Source organism: Canis aureus, chromosome 13 (genome assembly GCF_053574225.1).
Source record: "Canis aureus isolate CA01 chromosome 13, VMU_Caureus_v.1.0, whole genome shotgun sequence".
Classification (NCBI taxonomy): domain Eukaryota; kingdom Metazoa; phylum Chordata; class Mammalia; order Carnivora; family Canidae; genus Canis; species Canis aureus.
In genome coordinates this window covers 70,746,268-70,766,067 of record NC_135623.1, presented here as the reverse complement: position 1 = coordinate 70,766,067, position 19,800 = coordinate 70,746,268, and the positions used below count along the sequence as shown (strand labels likewise).

The window sequence follows — 19,800 nt, the reverse complement described above, 5'->3', positions numbered from 1 at the left end:
TATTTTATTTCAATACCCATTTCTCTGCCAAAAGAAACCACTCTTGTCATACACCTGCTGTTGCTTTTAATATTAACCTTTTGGAAATTTTCAGATAACATTGGAGGCCCTCTACAGAACTAAGAATCACTATATTAGTAGTAAATTGTGATTTAAAAATTATAGAAACTTGCATTTTATATACCTAAATCATTTTTTCCATACCATTCGGATGGAATTGAAAGCAATAAACCTTGCTTCAAAGATTTAGATTTACAGGCCACATTTATAATAATAAAGCACTCTTCCAAACTAAAGCAGAAAAATGGAGATTAAAGCAATGCGGTTTTTTCCCTTATTTATAGAATCAAGGCAAGGCGAGCAAATTCAAGATGATAGTGCTGTCGACAGAGTACATGTGAAGTGTGAGGATTACTTCAAGCCATGAAATCACTCTATTTAAATATGTAATTTCAGTGCCAGCTAGCTGAACGTAGTAGGGAGAAATAAATTAAATTTAAAAGTAAAAAACTGTTTATTTTTTTTAATTGTTAGGAGTTTACACAGAATACATAATATGTAAAAATCTGCCACTCAGACTACTTTATGGAATAATATGTTACTTGAATAATTATTAGAATATTTAATAGAAAAGTACGAAATCTTTATTCTACTCTCTTGGAAAAATCAACAGTGCTTGAACTTCTCATTTTTGAAAAAGGATTTATAATACTTAGCACCAGATGACTTTTGCAAAGTGCTTTTAGAACCTGGATAAAGAGATTGCTCTCAAATACAAAGCACTGGATATTTTTTCCCTTTCTTTTCTTATTGTAAAAAATAAGGATTCCATTCAGCCCATCACGTCATTTTACAAAGTCAAACAAATCACTTATTTTCTTCCCTTTTATATTTTCCAGATTTCCAGGCAATTTTTCAGAAACCACTTTTCCTTCATTTTAACAAAAGTACCTTCCCTGCTATCCTCACAGTTGCCTTGCATGTCTGAGACTGACTTTATAATCTTACTACCCTTATGCCTATTGTTGTAGATGTTCTAAAACAAAGCTGCCATAGAGTGAAAACTGTAAAAATAAGCGAAGACTGCTGAGATCAGAACAAACAAGGCTATTTATTCAGAGTTTACTATGTTATGGAAGTCAGCCATCTCTTGCATTTAGCAGAAACTCACAGGTGAACAGAGAAGTGACAAAGTTTGACAATAAAAAACAACGTGGAAGGCTTCAGGTATTATCTGATTAGAGGTTGCTGGCATTGGGAAGCTAGAGAGGGAAACCTAAAAGCTGGGCATCAGACCCAATTTTGGTGGGGAGCCTATCTAGCTGTCCAAATATTAGATCTGCCCTGAGCTGGAAGCAGAAGCGAAAAATAAGGAAGCAAGAAGCCTGCTCACTGGAGGAGTTGTACGTTGACTTCCCGAAATGGTTGTTACAGAAGTTGTGGTTTGGCTTCCAGACTGTTTGCTGCAGATTGTGGCCAGAGTCCCATCGTCATATAAGGTATGGCCTGGCCACTCTCTGTACGTCTAAGGCTCTCTTCTCCCTTTTTGGTCGGTGCCTTACCTGTAAGAGGTTAACCAATTAATGGGAGGCTAGAGAGCCAATCTTCACTGCTCATGAATTGTTAAGTCACCGTCATATTCAACCGTCCAGCAAGGTTGTCTTGACCTTTTCATTGCATCATCAGGGCAATCATCTGATGAGAGATTGGATGTTCTGGCAGAATGCAATGGAGCAACGTAATGACCATTGTGACAGAAACGGGAACAAATAAGAGTTCCTACAAAATACATGGAAACAGGAATTCCAGTTGTCCAACCTAGGCCAAGAACGAATGCTTGGACCATGAGGACCAACCTTACAGAGACAAGTAGCTTTTTCATCATGGTGATGTCTAACCTGCTCTGCTGTGTCCTATCACTGATACAAGTAGAGTGAGAATTAGCAACGGCACAGATGCCACCATGACTAGCCCACAAGAAATCCAGAGCAATGGTGTCCTTCAGTACTTGCACCGGTGATTTGAGACTGATCTGTGCTCCACCTAAAGCAGAGATGTTAGCATCAGTAACTTCTGCCAAAGTTAATGATAAGTTTCTCACAGGCTTTTCCATCTTTATGATTCCCGTAGATGGGAACACTGATTTGATTGTTCGCATAAGCTATGAGTCAGTAATTCCCCCAAGTAGAATGCCTGAATAATTAAGGGTGGCATGGCTTTGGAGCTTGTATCCGAATCAGAATTTCGAGCCTTGATGATTTATAGAATGAGGGCCCTATACACCGACAAGTCTCAGAGTGCTAGTCTTACAGCGTGTGTGGGGCTAGCTGAGGCAAATGCGACCAGGCATCCTGTACGCAGAGAAAATAGTATCCAGCAGGGGCACATGGGGAGCTGGGGGAAAAAGGAAAGGTTCTTGACAGAAGGTCAGATCCAAGGCCTTACGTTAGTTGTGTTACATATTTGGATCTCGATTTAGTCTCTTATGGTGACAAGTACTTGGTGCACCACCCTATGAATGTTGTTGAGTTCAACTGTAGAATAACTGTGGTTTTTATCAGTAGATTGCAATAAATTTTTTTTTTTTCTTGGAGAGAAGCACATAGCAAGGTAACAGGTAAATTTGTTTAAGGTCATTTGCCCATGTTTAAGGTGTAAGTGGAAATGTCATTGGTTCTAATTCCCTATGATCCCATTTGATGAAAACAGAATGTATCAGTAGTCATGGGGATAGAATGATAAATGGAATGTCCAGCAGTCAATAAGATGGGAAGCAGTGACTACTTTTAGGATGGCTGTGTTTCGATCTAACAATTGTCATAAAGGAAAAAAGAGAAAAGGGACCATTTTGAATGGGTGACAACGAGGGATCTATAGAAAACAAGAATGATTATAAGGAAGCAATGGAAAGCAAAACAGGAATTATTCAGGTGCTCCTGTCCAACAACTTGGGTCAATGTATCAACCATCTGAGTTCATCAGCTTATCCCAAAGGCCTTGGGTCAGTGGTCTACTTCTGAAGATCAACTGTTTTTTAGGGGATCTCTGAAAGTCCTCAGATTGAGGTTTCTTGTTGGTGTAACCTTTTAATTATGTGAAATTTGGATTGCTTCACTTCTTTTCTCCTCCTCCCCTCCTCCTCCTTCTTCTCCTCCTCCATCTTCTTCTTCTCCTTCCTTCTCCTTCTTCTTGCCATCAGCTGATTGCTGCTTTAGTTGTGAAATGTGAAACCCAAGGTTTGACTTGCTTCTACTTCACTGTTACTCTTGTTAATAATACCTAACAAGGTACCCGTGTCTAACGAGGTTCAAGAGCAATTTTTTCTGATATATCTTCCAATAGGCAAATTCTGGTTGAAAATCATAAAGGGGCTTTTTGGGAAGAAGCTGTAGGAAGATAGCCTCAATCTATTGGTGAGTATAGTATTTGAGTCCCTTGTAATATTTTGTCATGTGTGTTTACTGCAGAAGGAAGTCTTGTATCAGAGATGAAATTCCTAAATGTATGGGCCTTCCAGTTACCAATCCAATACAACCGATAAGAAGACCACCACGTGACGACAGAGGCAGAGATTGGAGGAATTCATCGACAAGCCAAGGAATGCCAGGGATTGCTGGCAAACACCAGAATCTAGGAAGATGCAAGAAAAGGACTTTCTTCTATAGGTTTCAGAGGGACTATGATCCTGCCAACACCTTGATATCAGATTTCTAGGCTTTAAGAGTAAGATAATAAGTTTCCAGTGTTCCAAGCCACCCATTTGCGGTACTTTGCTGTGGCAGCCCCACAAAACTAAATACAGATCCCAGAGGAAGGAGGTTATTGAAGAGCATTCCTTAGGTTCCAGAAGATCTGCTTAGGTATGAGATCTCTGAAGAAAGAGTCTCTTACTAAGGACTTCATCAATTCCTAACAAGGTGTCATAAATCAGAAAAGCTTGGCACCCGCTCTCTGCAATATCCAGTTAAGCCTAAAAATCCTCCCGAATGTCATTTTGTGAGGGATCTAGGCTAAGTCTGCATTGTCTTTATCAGGACAGAGCCTTCTTTTCTTCTTAGATATGGCATGCCCTGTATAGGTAGGCAACCAGAGGAGAAGAGGGAGGGCTTATTTTAAAAATGAGTTTAATTTATTGTTGCTTAAGTTTGTCAAATTGCTCACTAGCTTTCGCCAAAGAATATTTTGGCAAAACAATTTTTGAATTAGAATTTGATTAAAAATATGGTATTGTGAACTTAAAAAACTTGTTAAGAGATTGGTGTCTAGGTGGATCAATCGGCTCAGTGACTGACTCTTGATTTCACCTGAGGGTTTTGAGATCAAGCCCCGAATGGGACTTGATGCTCAGAGGGGAGTCTGCTCGAAATTTTTTCCTTCTCTTTCTGACCAGCCCCGCCACACACACATATATGCAATCACATACTCTCTCTCTCTCAAATAGATAAATCTTTTTATTATTTTTATTTTTATTTTTTTAAGAAATATTTGAGAGGGTAGATCTCAAGTTAAGTCTGCTTACTATAATAGAATAAAATAAAATTGTAATTAAATTTATTTTTTAAAAGATTTTATTTATTTATTCATGAGAGACACAGAGAGAGGCAGAGACACAAGCAGAGGGAGAAGCAGGATCCCTGCAGGGAGCCCGATGTGGGACTCGATCACAGGACCCCAAGATCATGCCTTGAGCCAAAGGCACACACTCAACCACTGAGCCACCCAAGTACCCCATAATTAAATTTAAATACACTGTCAGAACACTTGCCATTTCTGATAATGGAGTTTGGAATTTATTCAAGAAATATTTAACATCAAACAAATACTTACTTTTGGTAGTAAATGTAATGTATTTTGTTTAAATATGAATCCTTATAACTTGCCTTTTCAACATATTTTGGTTAACAATGTTGCTCTACAGTATTTTTTTCTACAACATCAGAATCCAGGTTTTCTATTTTTAAGATTTTATTTATTTGAGAGAGAGAGAGGATAGTGACAGAGATCGTGGGAGAAAGCATGAGCAAGGAGGAGAGGGAGAAGCAGACTTCTCGAGGAGCAGGGATCCTGACCTGGGGCTCAATCCCAGGATCTTGGGATCATGACTGGAGCCAAAGACAGATGCTTAACTGGATTGAGCCATCCAGGCATCCCCAGAATCTAGTTTTTTGCTCTTAAGTTTACATTTGGGGAAAGAAAGGATGTTCACAATGAGGATGAAACATGTGGAGCCTTTATCAGTCTTCAGCAAGGATTTAGAGATTGCCCTTGTGCCTTATAAGTGAACATGTGAGAGGGAATGTAAACCGAGTCCTCAGAGGATTCAAAGCTCTGTTTAATTTGTGGATTTTAGGGTAACACTTCCATGATTTACCTCTGGGACAATTTATTAAATATTTTGTGTAAGAGATAATTTGGTTTAGAAGCTTCTGCATAAAAATAAAAAGCGCTATATCCATTAGCCCTGAGAAATCTTATTTCCATTCGTTTATGTGGTGCCTTTCAATGAACAATTTTGTTTAAGTCAAATGCTCCCCAGAGGGGTCATTGAAGGCTCAGATCATCCTTGGTGAAGTAATGCCATTTAGAGGTAGAGTAGCCTGAGTAATGAAGATTAGGAGACGGCGTATAAGGAGCAAGATTTCTCCCTGGAAGAGCAGAGAATGTAGACCTAGAGGATCCCATCAGAGCGGCAACTGTAGACCAAAAGCAACACTTATGCTCTTTGGGTCTTGGGCCTCTAACCTACTGTGACTATCTACCTTTGAATGCAGACCCCAAAATGTGTGTTTTCCCCACCCTCTGCTAGCAGGTGGAAAACTAGAGAGAATGCTCTCTCAGAATCGAAGCCAAGTTTTCCGGACAAAAGTCATGACAAAAAGAGAAACTTCTCAAGTTTCATTGGTGACCAACACCAAAATCTGCCCAAATGGACACCAGACCAGGAAGAACTTCAGATTTTACCCTCCCAAGGCTAGCTGGAACTATAGGCTTATGAGCTTATGCCTTGTTCTGCTCTCTTATTCTCCTTCTTGTGACAAATAACACTAAGTACGATACATTTGAAAGGTGTCCAGATGGGGAAACTGAAGAGAGGCTAACCGGAGGGAAGGCATCTTAAGTGGTTGGTTTGGGGAGCTTACTGGCTTTTTTTAACTTGGTCTGAATTGGAAGCAGAGATAAAAAATAGAGAAGTTGTCAGTAATTGACCAAATCCTGACCATTTTGGATTGGTTGACGCAAAGATTGTGGATCAAAGTTCTGTTGTCGTACGTGGTCGGGCCATTGTTCATTTGTACGGTCTTTCAAAGCCTAAGGATAGATTTTCCCTTCATGAAAAGTATTTTATTGTGACACAGTGTCTTTGTCAAGCTGCTGTATCAGAATACCACAGACTAATGGCTTATTAACAACAGAAATTCCTTTCTCACAGGTCTGGAGGCTGGGAAGTCCTAGGTCAAGGTGACAGCGGATTTGCCTCCGGGTGAGGACTGCTGCCTGGTGCGGAGCTGGCTCTTCTCCGTGTCCCTCCAGGGCAGAAGGAAGGAGGGCTCCGGGGGCTCTTCCATAGGTTGTCAATCCCCATGAGCTAATCCCATCACCCTGGACATTAGGGCTTAGCACCCGCGTTTGGGAGGGATACAAACATTCTGTTTATGCCACACACATAACATTTAAGCAGAGAAGACAATTGGCAAAAAGCATTTTTTAAAGCAGAAATGAGATTTTTTTTAAGGAAGATCTTCATCTGTGAGATGTTTTTTTTCTAGTTACCGCATTAAAAACCAGACTGGTTGGCCCTTAAGGCTATAAGAATTATGTTCATCCAAGATGACATTCATTAAATCAAACTCTTGATTTTTAAATCTCTTGTTATGCTTGCCTTGGGGTAGTCACAGCAAAAAGAAATTTGAAAATATATAATAAAACTTCATTAACTGGTTTCTTAAATTCAGAATACTTGATAATTCAGATAAGGAAAATACTGAGGCTATTTAGCCACAAATATTTTGCTTAAGTAAATTATATACACCTAAAAGTTTAAAAATCTGTTTTTCTTTTTTACAGTTTTTCAAGTTTTATTGAAATATAACTGACATGTACTATTTAAGTTGAAGGTATACAATATAATGATTTGAGATATATACTCCCCAAATGATCACAATAAGTTTAGTTAGCATCCATCACCTTTCATAGTTATTATTATTTTTCTTATGATGAGATTTTTAAATTTCTCCTCTCTTATCAACTTTCACATATACTCTACAGTATTATTAACTATAATCGCCATGCTGTGCATCACCTCAGAACTTATTTACCTTATTTATAACTGGAAGTTTATACCTTTTTTTAATTTTAATTTATACCTTTTATTTTTATTTTTTTTTTTAAATATTTTTTATTTATTTATTTATGATAGTCACACAGAGAGAGAGAGAGAGAGAGAGAGGCAGAGGGAGAAGCAGGCTCCATGCACCGGGAGCCTGACGTGGGATTCGATCCCGGGTCTCCAGGATCGCGCCCTGGGCCAAAGGCAGGCGCCAAACCGCTGCGCCACCCAGGGATCCCTAATTTATACCTTTTAACTCCATTCAGATCTCCTACCCTCTACCCCACCATTTCTGGAAACCACCAATCTGTTCTCTATTTCTAGGAGTTCAAGATTTTTATTTTTATTTTTTATTTTTTTTATTTTTTTAGAGTTCAAGATTTTTAGATATCACATATAAGTGAGATCATATTTTTGTCTTTCTCTGTCTTGCTTATTTCACCTAGCATAATGCCCTCAAAATCCATCTATGTTGTTACAAACACCCGGATTTCCTTCTTTTTTATAGCTGAATAATATTCACCTATATATTTAATATATCCACTAATATTCAGTGTATCCATTGTGTATGTATGTATGTATATATACTACATTTTTTCATTGATTCATCATCACATAGGTTGTTTCCATATCTTGGATATTGTAAATGCCGCAATTGTATGAGCTTACAGCTATCTTTGACACAACAACTTCATTTCCAGAAGTGAAATTGGTGAACCATAGAGTAGTTCTATTTTTAATTTTTTGAGGAAGTTTTATATTGTTTTCCATGGTAATTCTACTAATTTACATTCCCACCAACAGTGCACAAAAGACCCCTTTTCTCCGCATGCTCCTCAGCATTTGTTATCTCTTCTCTTTTTGCCGATAGCATCCTGACGGGGGAGGAAGATAGCCATTGAGATTTTGATTTGCATTTCTCTGATCATTACTGATGTTGAGCCCCTTTCATGTCCTGTTGGACACTTGAATACCTGCTCTGGATAAGTTTCTTCATGTCATTTGCCCTCTTATTAATTGGATTACTTTCTTTATTGCTACTGAGTTGTGTGAATGCTTTATATATTTTGAATATTAACCCCTTATCAGATACATGATTTGCAAATGTTTTCTCCCATTTTTGGGGTAGCCTTTTCATTTTGTTGATCACTTCTGAGGTGTGCAGAGCTTCTCAGTTTAATATAGTCGAAATGTTCATATTTTATTTTGTTGCTTGGGCTCCAGGTGCCATATCTAAAACAAATCACCAAGACCACTGTTAAGGAGATTTTCCCCCATGTTTTCTTCTAGAAGTTTTATGGTTTCATGTCTTACATTTAAGTTTTTAATTTATTTAGAGTCGATTTCTAAGAGTGGAGTAAGATAGGGGTCTAGTTTCTTTTTTCTTTCTTTCTTTTATTTTTTTATTTTGTGTGTGTGTGTGTGTGTGTGTGTGTGTGTGTGTGTGTGTGTGACTATCCAACTTTCCCAGCACCATTTAAGGAAAAGACTTGTCTTTCCTCCTTGAGTATTCTTGGCTCCTTTGTCAAATATTAACTGGCTACATATGCATCAATTTTTTACCAGGATCTCAGTTCTGTTCCATTGGTCTATGTGTCTACTTTTATGCTAATACCATACTGCTTTGATTGCAATAAGATTTGTGAAATAGTATGAAATCAACAAGTGTAATGCTTCCAACTTTGTCCTCTTTTCTCAATATTATTTTAGATTTGGGGGTCTTCTGTGGTTCCAAACAAATTTTAGGATAATTATTTCTGTTTCTGTAAAAAATTCCCTGGAATCTTAATAGAGACTGCATTGAATCTATAGATGGCTTTAGATACAGTATGGACATTTTATTTTTTAAGATTTTATTCAATTATGCAGAGAGAGAGAGAGAGAGAGAGAGGCAGAGACACAGGCAGAGGGAGAAGCAGGTTCCACGCAGGGAGCCCGACGTGAGGCTACATCCCAGATCTCTGGGATCACGTCCTGGGCTGAAGGCGGCGCTAAACCACTGAGCCACCCAGGCAGCCCTAGTATGGACATTTTAATAATATTAATTCTTCCAGTCTATGAACACATAATAATGTTCCATTTATTTGTGCCTTTTTCAAATTCTTTTTCAATGTCTTATAGTTTGCGGTATATAAATATAGATACTATATATAGTATATAGTATTTCTTTATTTCTCTTTCAGATAATTTGTTGTAAGTATATAGAAATACTACTAATTCTTGTATGTCAATTTTTGTATTATGCAGCTACCAAATTAATTAATTGGATCTAACCATTTTTTGATGGAGTCCTCAGAACTTTATATACATAAAATCGTGTCATTTTTATTTATTTATTACTCATTTGCTTTTTAATTTAAATTTTACTTAGTTAATCTACAGTGTAATATTGATTTCTGGAGTAAAATTCAGTGATTCATCAACACCCAGGTGCTCATCACAAAAAGCGCCCTCCTTAATTCCCTCTACCCAACTATCCCATATTCTGTAAATAGTGAAAGTTTGACTTCTTCCTTGACAATTTGGATGCCTTCTACTTCTCTTTGTTGCTGAGGGCTAAGATTTCCAGTACTATATTAAATCATAATGGTGAGAGTGGACATTCTTGTCTTGTTCCTGACCATAGGGGATGATATTAACTATGGGTCTTTCATTTATGGCCTTTATGATGTTCAGGTATGTTCATCTATCCCTATTTTGTTGAGTGCTTTTATCAAGAAAGGGTGCTATATTTTGTAAAATGCTTTTTCTGCATCCTTTGAAAGGATCATATGATTCTTATACTTTTTAAAAATTAATGTGGTGTATCACACTGATTGATTTGTGGATATTTGAACCGCCCCTGAAGCCCAGGAATAAATCCCACTTTTCTGTGGCGAATAATCCTTTTAATGTGCTGTTGGATCCAATTAACTAGTATCTTGTTGAAAATTTTTGTGTCCAAGATCATCCGGGATATTGATCTCTAATTCTCTTTTTTAGTGGAGTCTTTCTCTTTTTAGCATCAAGGTAATGGTGTCCTTGCAGAATGAGTTCAAAAGATTTCCTTCCGTTTCTATTTTTTGGAATATTTTTTCCTTAAATGTTTGGTAGAATTCCCCAGGGAAGTCATCCAGCCCTGGAATCTTGTTTGTTGGGAAATTTTTGATTACTGATTCAATTTCTTTGTTAGTTATGGGTCTGTTCAGATTTTCTATTTCTTCCTGTTTCAGTTTTGGTAGTTTATATGTTTCTTTTTTTTTTTTTTTTTTTTTTTAGTTTTTTTTTTTTTTTAGTTTTTTTTTTAGTTTATTTTTTTTAGTTTATATGTTTCTAGGAATTTATCCATTTCTTCCAGACTGCCTAATTTGTTGGCATATAATTACTCATAAAATTCTCTTATAATTGCTTATATTTCTGGGATCCCTGGGTGGCGCAGCGGTTTGGCGCCTGCCTTTGGCCCAGGGCGCGATCCTGGAGACCCGGGATCGAATCCCACGTCGGGCTCCCGGTGCATGGAGCCTGTTTCTCCCTCTGCCTGTGTCTCTGCCTCTCTCTCTCTCTCTCTCTCTCTGTGACTATCATGAATAAATAAAAATTAAAAAAAAATTGCTTATATTTCTTTGGTGTTGGTTGTGATCTCTCCTCTTGCATTCATGATTTTATTTATTTGGGTCCTTTCTTCTTTTTGATGTTTTGCTAAGAATTTATCAATTTTGTTAATTATTTCAAAGAGCCAGCTCCTTGTTTCGTTGATCTGTTCTACAGGTTTTTTTAAATTATTATTATTTCTGTATCATTGATTTCTGCTCTAATCTGTATTATTTCCCTTCTGCTGGATTTAGGCTTTATTTGCTATTCTTTTTCCAGATCCTTTAGGTGTAAAGTTTGGTTGTGTATTTGAGATTTTCTTGCTTCTTGAGATAGGCCTATACTGCAATATACTTCCCTCTTAGGACTGCCTTTGCTGAATCTGGAAAGTTTTAGACTATCATGTTTTCATTTTCATTTGCTTTTGTGCATTTCTTTATTTCTTCTCTAACTTCCTGGTTAACCTACTCATTCTTTAGTAGGATGTTCATTAACCTCCATGTATTTGAGGTATTTCTAAATTTTTTCTTGTGATTGACTTCAAGTTTCATAGTGATGTATGCATGATATGCATGATACGATCTTGATCTTTTTGTACTTGTTGAGACCTGATTTGTGACCCAGTATGCAATCTATTCTGGAAAATGTTCCATGTGCACTTGAAAAGAATGTGTACCCTGCTGCTTTAGAATGAAATGTTCTGAATAAATCTGTTAAGTCCCTCTAGTCCACTGTGTCATTCTAAGCCCTTGTTTCCATGTTGATCTGCTTAGATTATCTGTCCATTGCTGTAAGTGGGGTGTTAGGGAAGCAGTTGCTTCCCCTAGAGCTGAGGCTGGGCAGCCCTCTGGGACCAGGAGGCCTGCTGGGTGAGGGCCTCCTGGGTGGGGCCTGCTGTCTGGACTCCGGAGGGGAATCGCCCTGGGGGACATACGCCGAGCCTGGTGCAGCAGCCACCCCTCCAGCTGCACATCGTCGTTGAGCTCCCTGAGGGGTCAGACTCGCGTGCGTGTGGACGGAAAAGGACCTCCCGGTTCTCTGCCTGCAGGAGGGGGTCCCTGACCCCGTGCCCCCCACTCTGTCTGAACCCCCCGCCCAAGTGCAGGCCTGCAGCTCTTACCTCCCAGGTGCGGCTGTGCTCCAAGGCAGCACAGGTCAGACGTGCACTGACCCCAGGGTCCCCAGGTCGGGGCTGGGCCAGCTGGTGGCAGCGGTTGGGGGCGGATGGGGGGCGCGTGCACAGCAGCTGCTGGCCCTGCGGCTCCGCAGGTGCACAGGAGAGAGGCGAGGGGGGCCTGCACTGTCCCACTGCACCTGGCAGGCCAGCCTCCCCTTCCCACCAAGCCGGGGATCCCCGGGCAGTGGTTCTGAGCACATTCTTCTTGTGCAATCCTGTTTGAGAGCTTTCACTAGTTTTCACTAGTTTTTGTCCTCTCCTCCTCCTCCCTGGCTGCTCCCCCTTTGGTCACCGCCCCCCCCCCCCCACAGCGTCCACCACTCCTTCCCCCCAGGAACCCTCTCCCTGCAGTTCCCACCTCACACGGGTAGTTTTTCTGGTCTGTAGACATGCAGCTACATCCTCTAAGGCTTCAATGGGTTTCTGGAGGGTCCAGAATGACTTGATGTTTGTCTAGCTAGGCCCAAGGGACAGGGCGGGCTCGGGTCGCCCTAACCCTCCACCGGCCACCTCTCTGTTTGCTACCTTTACATAGAGACAATGTGACTTCTTTTCTGACTCTGATGTCTTTTATTTATTTTCCTTAGCTTACTGGCCTCACTAGGACCTTCTGTGCTGTACCGAGTAGGAATGGCGAGGGAGGTATACTCGTGTTGCCCGGGGAATTTAGATGAAAGGCTTGCAGCTTTCATCCCTGAACATGACGCTGGCTTGGCTTAGCACACATGGCCTTCGTCCCCCTCCTCTGTAACCAACCCAATCTCTGCTGGTCTAGCCTGATTCCCCATGATTCCCAAGAAGCAAGACCTGAGTGGGCCTCCAGGGAAGCCAGCCACAACGCTAGGGGAGATGGATGTCCACCTTGGGCTCTCTTTTTCCCACCAGAGAGACCACGGGCCCCAGGAGGCCCTCCCCGTGTGTAGATGTGCCAGCCTGGGGGAGGGACAATGTAGTCGGAGTGCACCATTCCTCTTACCCTCCTGATGCCGTTTTTGGTCTTTGTGGTCCAGAGGGGGCTCCAGCCTCACCCCATGTTCTGTTCTGAGATTTTCACAACGGTGTCTTGTCAATAGATAGTTGTTAGCTGGTCTCTTTTTGAGAGGGACAGAAGTCAGGGACAACATATGTTGCCATCTTGATAGCATCATTGCCAAAAAATCTGCTTTTCTGATTCTTTAGTCAGAATTTCTACTAATACTGATTGGTTCTCCCAATCTCACTAGTCTAAGTAAAAGAAGACTTCATGAGATGTTGTGTTTAAAGTAAAACAACATGACAGCATGAAATTCCATGTGATTTTAATAAAGATGACTGTGAAGCAGGTAGTTTCCAATAAGGTGGATGATTCCTAGTAGACTTATTGTAAATGGAAGTTCACAAATTGGTAGGAATTTTTTCCTATAAAATGTACACTATTCAGCACTATAGACATTTTCTTACTACATTACTAAATAAAACAGGGAAATACAAGGTGTAGTTAGATTTAAATAATATTTCCCAGAATAAAAAAATAGAATTCAACTAAGTAACCTCAAAGATCCCTTTTAGCCCCAAATTTTGATTAATAACTCGCCTTTGTATAAAGCTTATTATGTTCTAAGCACTTTGAAAAGGTATGTTTTTTATGTGATTCTAATAATATTTATTGAGTGCTTGCTGTGTGCTGGACCCCTTTTAAATTATTACCTCTTTAACCCTCCAAGTGATCGGGTGATGTAGTGATTATTATTATTCTCTTTTTATAAGTAACAAGTGGAACCCCGGAAAGATGAAGCACCTTGACTCCAAGCTCATTCTCCCTCTACTTTGCCAGGTTGCTGATGCTAATGCAGAGAAGGGAGCCAGTGGAACTGCAGGGTTGGGGATGGTGAGAAGGAGGCCAGATGAGGCAATGTCCTGGGGCTAGAAAGCCAGAATTGGGGGTTTTGTCTCCAAGTTATGGGGTGACGCTGGTGGCCCAGCCCATAAGCAGGGAATCTACAGCCAAAACCCAATCAATCCCACCATGGGTTTGAGAACCAAGAAGCTCCAGCAAAAGCTGCGTTGCCAAATCTCAGCAAGAACACCCTAAAGTAGCCAAATTGAAAAAAGAGTTATTCACTTAAAAAGTCATGATTGTTGTGGTCCTGGAGTGCAGCAAAGGGGACTGCTGGGGAGCGAGGTAACTCCATAGCTGGCACGTGACCAGCTACCTCAGTTCATATTAGCTCTCGCGGTGTCCCGTGAGGAGGAGTTCAATCAGGGAGCACTCAGCAGATGGACAGGGACTCGGGGCCTTGGTAAATGGCAGCTTAGGGAGCAGCAGTGTTGGAGGAAAGAGCAAGTGCTTAGGAACTTTCTGGACTCTGTCACTCATTGGATGTATGACTTTGGGGAAAGCCATCTACACTCTCTGGGTTTTAATTTCCTCATGTATAAAACTGAAATAATAACAACCAAACAAATCATTTGTTGTCCAACCTAAAGTAATCACATGGTCTGAAAGTGGTAATTAAAGCAACAGATATCCTCATCTCATCACTGACGCTCAACCTATTCCTGACCAGGCCTGCATCAATACAGTGCTGTCTAAACCACCTGTGCTTTTGGAGAAAATAAATTTAACAGAACCTGTAACATAATAGGAATGTAACCATTGGTAGCTGTACTCAGTATTGGGTTTTTCATAGACGAAGGACAAGGGGAGATGGGGAGACCTCTCTAGTGAGTAACTCTCTTGGGCTGATAGTTACTCAATTGGTTTCTCTCAATTAACAAAACCTAAACCAGGTTTAATAAAATTCATCTTGACTGTCTTTTAAGGGACCAATCTTTCAGCTGTTTTGTGCTTTTAGAGGTTTTAAGACCATAGTATGATTCCGTACAGATGGCTGCCAAACTGATGTGCTTCCCCCTTGGTATCTGTGCCTGTTTTATACGTGAGGAAAAAAATGACTGGGGAGGAGATAGCAGGAGAGATCTCAAGAAGTATGCTGGTTTTTTTTAAAAAAAAGATTTTATTTATTTGTTAATGAGGGACACAGAGAGAGAGAGAGGCACAGGGACACAGGCAGAGGGAGAAGCAGGCTCCATGCAGGGAGCCTGATGCGGGACTCGATCCCGGGTCTTCAGGACCACGCTCTGGGCTGAAGGCGGTGCTAAACCGCTGAGCCACTTGGGCCACCCAAGAAGTATGTTTGATATGATCAGGATTTCTAGTACACAATTATCCCAGGCTCCTAGATATGAGCCACTAGGTGATACAGGGGCTTCCATGGTTCATTGCTAACTGTTGTTTTGTTCTTTGTGACTTCCTATAGATACACAACACAGCAATTCAATATGTTATTTGCCTATAGTAAACTTTACCCAAAGAAATATAAGAACTGAAGTGAGGAAGGAAGGAAGAGAAACAGGAGGAAGAGGAAAAATAGCAAAGGGGAATCAACATGACCCCACCAATTCTGGTTCTGAATTAAAGGTACATTTCTATGAAAAAATAATAGGACAAAATATTCAAAACAGATACTTCTGGGCAATCAGAAATGTATCGTCGCCAAACCAGTGAAGGACCGCTGCTAAAAGTCTGTCCATCATTAGCTGGCTTGTCCCTAGTCTGACACCACCGCAGGACAGCTTACGAAAGAAAGATACAGCTAATCAGGCCATACTACTACTCTCATTAGCTTCCACTTCAGACAGCTCTGAGACCACCGTTTGAGAAGAACAAGCCATCACGTCAAAGCCCTTTGACAATGTTCGTGCTTTAATTTGTCTATTAAAAAATACTATACAAACAATAACATATGAGCCATTATCTTCCTTTGGTTGTTATATGCCGCACGTTTCCTTACTCTCACGGCTCTCGCACACGGTGTTGTCTTTGCTTAGAACACCCTCTCGGCTTCCCACATCAACCTCCATCCGTTATTTCCCAGCCTTTGTCTGGCTCATTCCTACTCACATTTCTTTTTTTTTTAAATAAATTTATTTTTTTATTGGTGTTCAATTTGCCAAAATATAGAATAACACCCAGTGCTCATCCTGTCAAGTGCCCACCTCAGTGCCTGTCACCCCGTCACCCCCACCCCCTGCCCACCTCCCCTTCCACCACCCCTAGTTCGTTTCCCAGAGTTAGGAGTCTTTCATGTTCTGCCTCCCTTTCTGATATTTCCCACTCATTTTTTTGTCCTTTCCCCTTTATTCCCTTTCACTACTTTTCTAACTTAAGTTTCCTGCCTACGTGCTCTCATAACAGCCTGTGCTTCTCCTTTCCTTCATTTTCAACCAACTTATTTATTTTTTTAAAAAGATTCCATTTATTTATGAGACAGAGAGAGAGAGAGAGAGAGAGAGAGAGGCAGAGGGAGAGGCAGAGACACAGGCAGAGGGAGAAGCAGGCTCCCTGGGGGGAGCCCGACGTGGACTCGATCCCAGGACCCTGGGGTCCTGCCCTGAGCCAAAGCAGGCACTCAACGGCTGAGCCACGCAGGTGCCCCCAACTGACTTCTTTTAAATACCTGCCTTCTCCTTTTTCTTCTCCCACTCTGTTCTAATAAATTCACTCCTTGCACTATAACAACAGAAGATCCTGCCTATACTGCCTGGCACATAATAGGGACTCAATAAATATTTGTTGAATGAATGGATAGACAGGACAGATTAAAGGAGAGAATCACACAAGTATCCTGATGAAGATACTATATTAGTCAAAATAATACTAGCTTTGATAACAAAAAAATCAAAACTATAATGATTTAACACAAAAGAAGTTCTTTGCTTGCTCACATGATATTTTAATGCAGGTGTTTCTAGTTGGGGAGAGGAGATCTCCTTCATGGTTTGTCAGAAGCCAGGCTCCTTCTGGCCTAGGAAAGGATGAAAAGGGGCGTTAGAGAAGCCTCATCCACATCTTAAAAGGCTCAGCATGGAAGGGACACAGACCATTTCTGGTCACATTCCATGCAAAGGGACTAATCAGCTGCCATTTCTGGAGGCACAGGTGCTGAGGCCTGGAGTCCTGGTCTGGGCATCCTCCTCCCAGGGACAATACCACATGTGAGAAAGAGTCCAAAATCTCCGTGGCCAGCCAATGTATAACTAGCATGAACACACAATTAGGCCAATTCAGACAATTTAAACCGAAACGACCCTCCCTACCAAAACCACAGAAGCCCAAATTCTCTGGTCTGCACATTGCTAGTTAATTCCACAACCTTCTGCTCCATTTTGCATGTGAAACTGTGGCCTTCCTGGGACCTTTATCATGTGATATTTTGCATTATTAAGAGTAAAGTCCCTGAAGTTCTCTTTAGCCTCCTTGAAGCTGTTGCAGCTTTACCGTGTTGCTGTGATAGCTTTATTTAATAGTGCGTCAAAATTCTACATACATCAGAAATGACCTAAGTGTTTTCAACATTGCCTTGGCTGCCAGCGTTATCTTCTAATTGCCAAGCTTGCCCTTATTTAATTGCCAACAGTATAACCTAAGGTGGCATGACTGCATACCCAGAAACAGCTTTGCAATAATATATACAAGTGTCAATAATTTAAAATAGGATGACACTGGGCTTTAAACTATAGCTCAGTATATATATTTTTATTAGTATCAAGGAGAAGAAGTAATACAAGGATCTCTAATTGAGTTTAGTGAACTCTTGCCACATCTAAAGGCAAGAATTAGTAGTTAATGTCTTAGGATGCTTTATAGGTACACCAATGTCACTTAAATAATAGCAAGTGTATACCCAATGTCAAGTGGAATAAATAGAAAATAATATTGCAAGTAATAGTCAAAACAAATTTGTTGCGGATCATAGTCTTTCCTTGGAGTTACTATAGGAAAATGGTATTTTATGCAGATACCGGTAGAGTCATATTTTCAACGGAGAATATTCTTATGAGGTCACGTTGATTTAAAAAAGTTAAATGTGTGGTGCTTACCATCAAAAGCAGGTGATGCTGATTCAGTGACAGTGGCTACCAAGATGATTATAACTGCTTTCCTGAGTTCTCAGTTGCTCCCGTCCAACGGTTGGTGACACGGTGAAGAAGCAGTCACTCATGTCACCACTGGTGACTTGTCACATCGTCTCCGCCTCAAGGAGGACACATATTGTGCTCTTCAGCCAAAGGCAGTTGAGTTCACCTTATTATTCATGTGGCCTTATTTTCCTTCCAGACAGATTATTTGTTCTTACTTTAAGGATTAAGTGATAGAGTGGGACACATGGGATATAGTTGTTTCATTTCTGCTGTTCAGGAGGATCTCTGGCTCCTGAAGCCTGAGGTTTAGATGTTCCTTCAATTTTCAGTTGAGCATATCCTTCAAATAAGCTCATTTATTGCTTACAACTTCAAAATCTGTAATAAGATAGTCACCCGAAGGCACCAGGTTGCCGAGAAGCATATGAAGGAAGCCCTGTCAGGTCTAAAGAGTTTAGAGCTGCGGTGAGCGTGAAGACAGGCCAGCTCCAGTCAAGCTACCTACAGGCGATGCAGAGTCCACGGGCAGAGCCGAGACGCGGATTACGTGGCCTGGGAGACCTAACACCTGGCACTATGAAGTCCTTCTAATAACTGGTGTTGAAACATGAAGCCAGTCATCACCTCAGCCAGTATCAGTCATTATACATGTGAGAAGGTATCCCTAAAATGCTTTAGGGTTTGCTAAATGTTTCTGTAGTGGGTAAACGTATTTTAACTCAGGAAGATTTAAAATTAAGTGTAAAAACATTTTAGAGAATTACATTTAAAATAAACCAATAGGGCAGCCCGGGTGGCTCAGTGGTTTAGCACTGCCTTCAGCCCAGGGCATGATCCTGGAGTCCCGGGATCAAGTCCCACACTGGGCTCCCTGCATGGAGCCTGCTTCTCCCTCGGCCTGTCTCTCTCTCTCTCATGAATAAATAAATAAAATCTTAAAAAAATAAAATAAACCAATAGTATTAATAATAATAATAATAATAATAATTGTGGTTCAGGAATCTCCACATATTTTGTATTTTGTGTACTTCTACTATTTTAGAGAATTTGGCCTGTTAATATAGTCATTTTGTAATTCTCTTTTAAAGGATACAAATATGTAATTTAAATGAGTGATTTTTAGTTTATGTATTATCTGAATATTTAAGGCAACTTAAGAGTCACTATTTGCAAATTTAACTTATTAGACTTTAAATTATCCCGGACTTCAGAGAGATTTTGTTCATTAAGCCTGACACCAGGAATATCTAAAAGGGAAATACAAATATTAAATTTATAATTGAAGTTTAAGGTGTCTTTTTTAAAAAATATTTTATTTATTTATGATAGTCACACACACAGAGAGAGAGAGAGAGGCAGAGACACAGAGGGAGAAGCAGGCTCCATGCACCGGGAGCCCGATGTGGGATTCAATCCCAGGTCTCCAGGATCGCGCCCTGGGCCAAAGGCAGGCGCCAAACCGCTGCGCCACCCAGGGATCCCTTAAGGTGTCTTAAGATACTTAACTTGCTTTGTAAAAGAGGCTATTACCCAAAAACTTTAAAAATCATATATAGAATTTGACTAACAAATAGAATAAAATCATAAATTGAATATAAAAGTTTCAGCATTTGTAGCTTTAATAAATAGAATATTTTTTGCTCAAAACAACCAAAAAAGCCCACATTAATAGAATCCAGAAGGAGAGATGTAGGAGGAGGGACATAAGCTTCCCAGTCAGTTGAGTTAGCCATGTTAACAGTGAGTGTTACGTACAATGTAA

General features: G+C 40.3%; 2 long non-coding RNA genes across 3 annotated transcripts; one reads left to right on the top strand and one right to left on the bottom strand.

The window, feature by feature from the left end:
• Positions 1–1,092: 1,092 nt before the first annotated feature.
• Positions 1,093–2,685, bottom strand: LOC144282680 (uncharacterized). Its single transcript, XR_013351182.1, has 2 exons — positions 1,668–2,685; positions 1,093–1,562 (listed from the first exon to the last, which is right to left on the bottom strand). It is a non-coding gene; the product is annotated as an uncharacterized LOC144282680 (long non-coding RNA).
• Positions 2,063–15,835, top strand: LOC144282678 (uncharacterized). Of its 2 annotated transcripts, XR_013351181.1 has the most exons (3): positions 2,723–3,001; positions 3,468–3,963; positions 15,374–15,835. It is a non-coding gene; the product is annotated as an uncharacterized LOC144282678 (long non-coding RNA). The 2 variants fall into 2 exon arrangements; XR_013351180.1 differs by lacking the exon at positions 15,374–15,835 and having other exon boundaries at positions 2,063–3,001; positions 3,468–4,243.
• Positions 15,836–19,800: the final 3,965 nt, after the last annotated feature.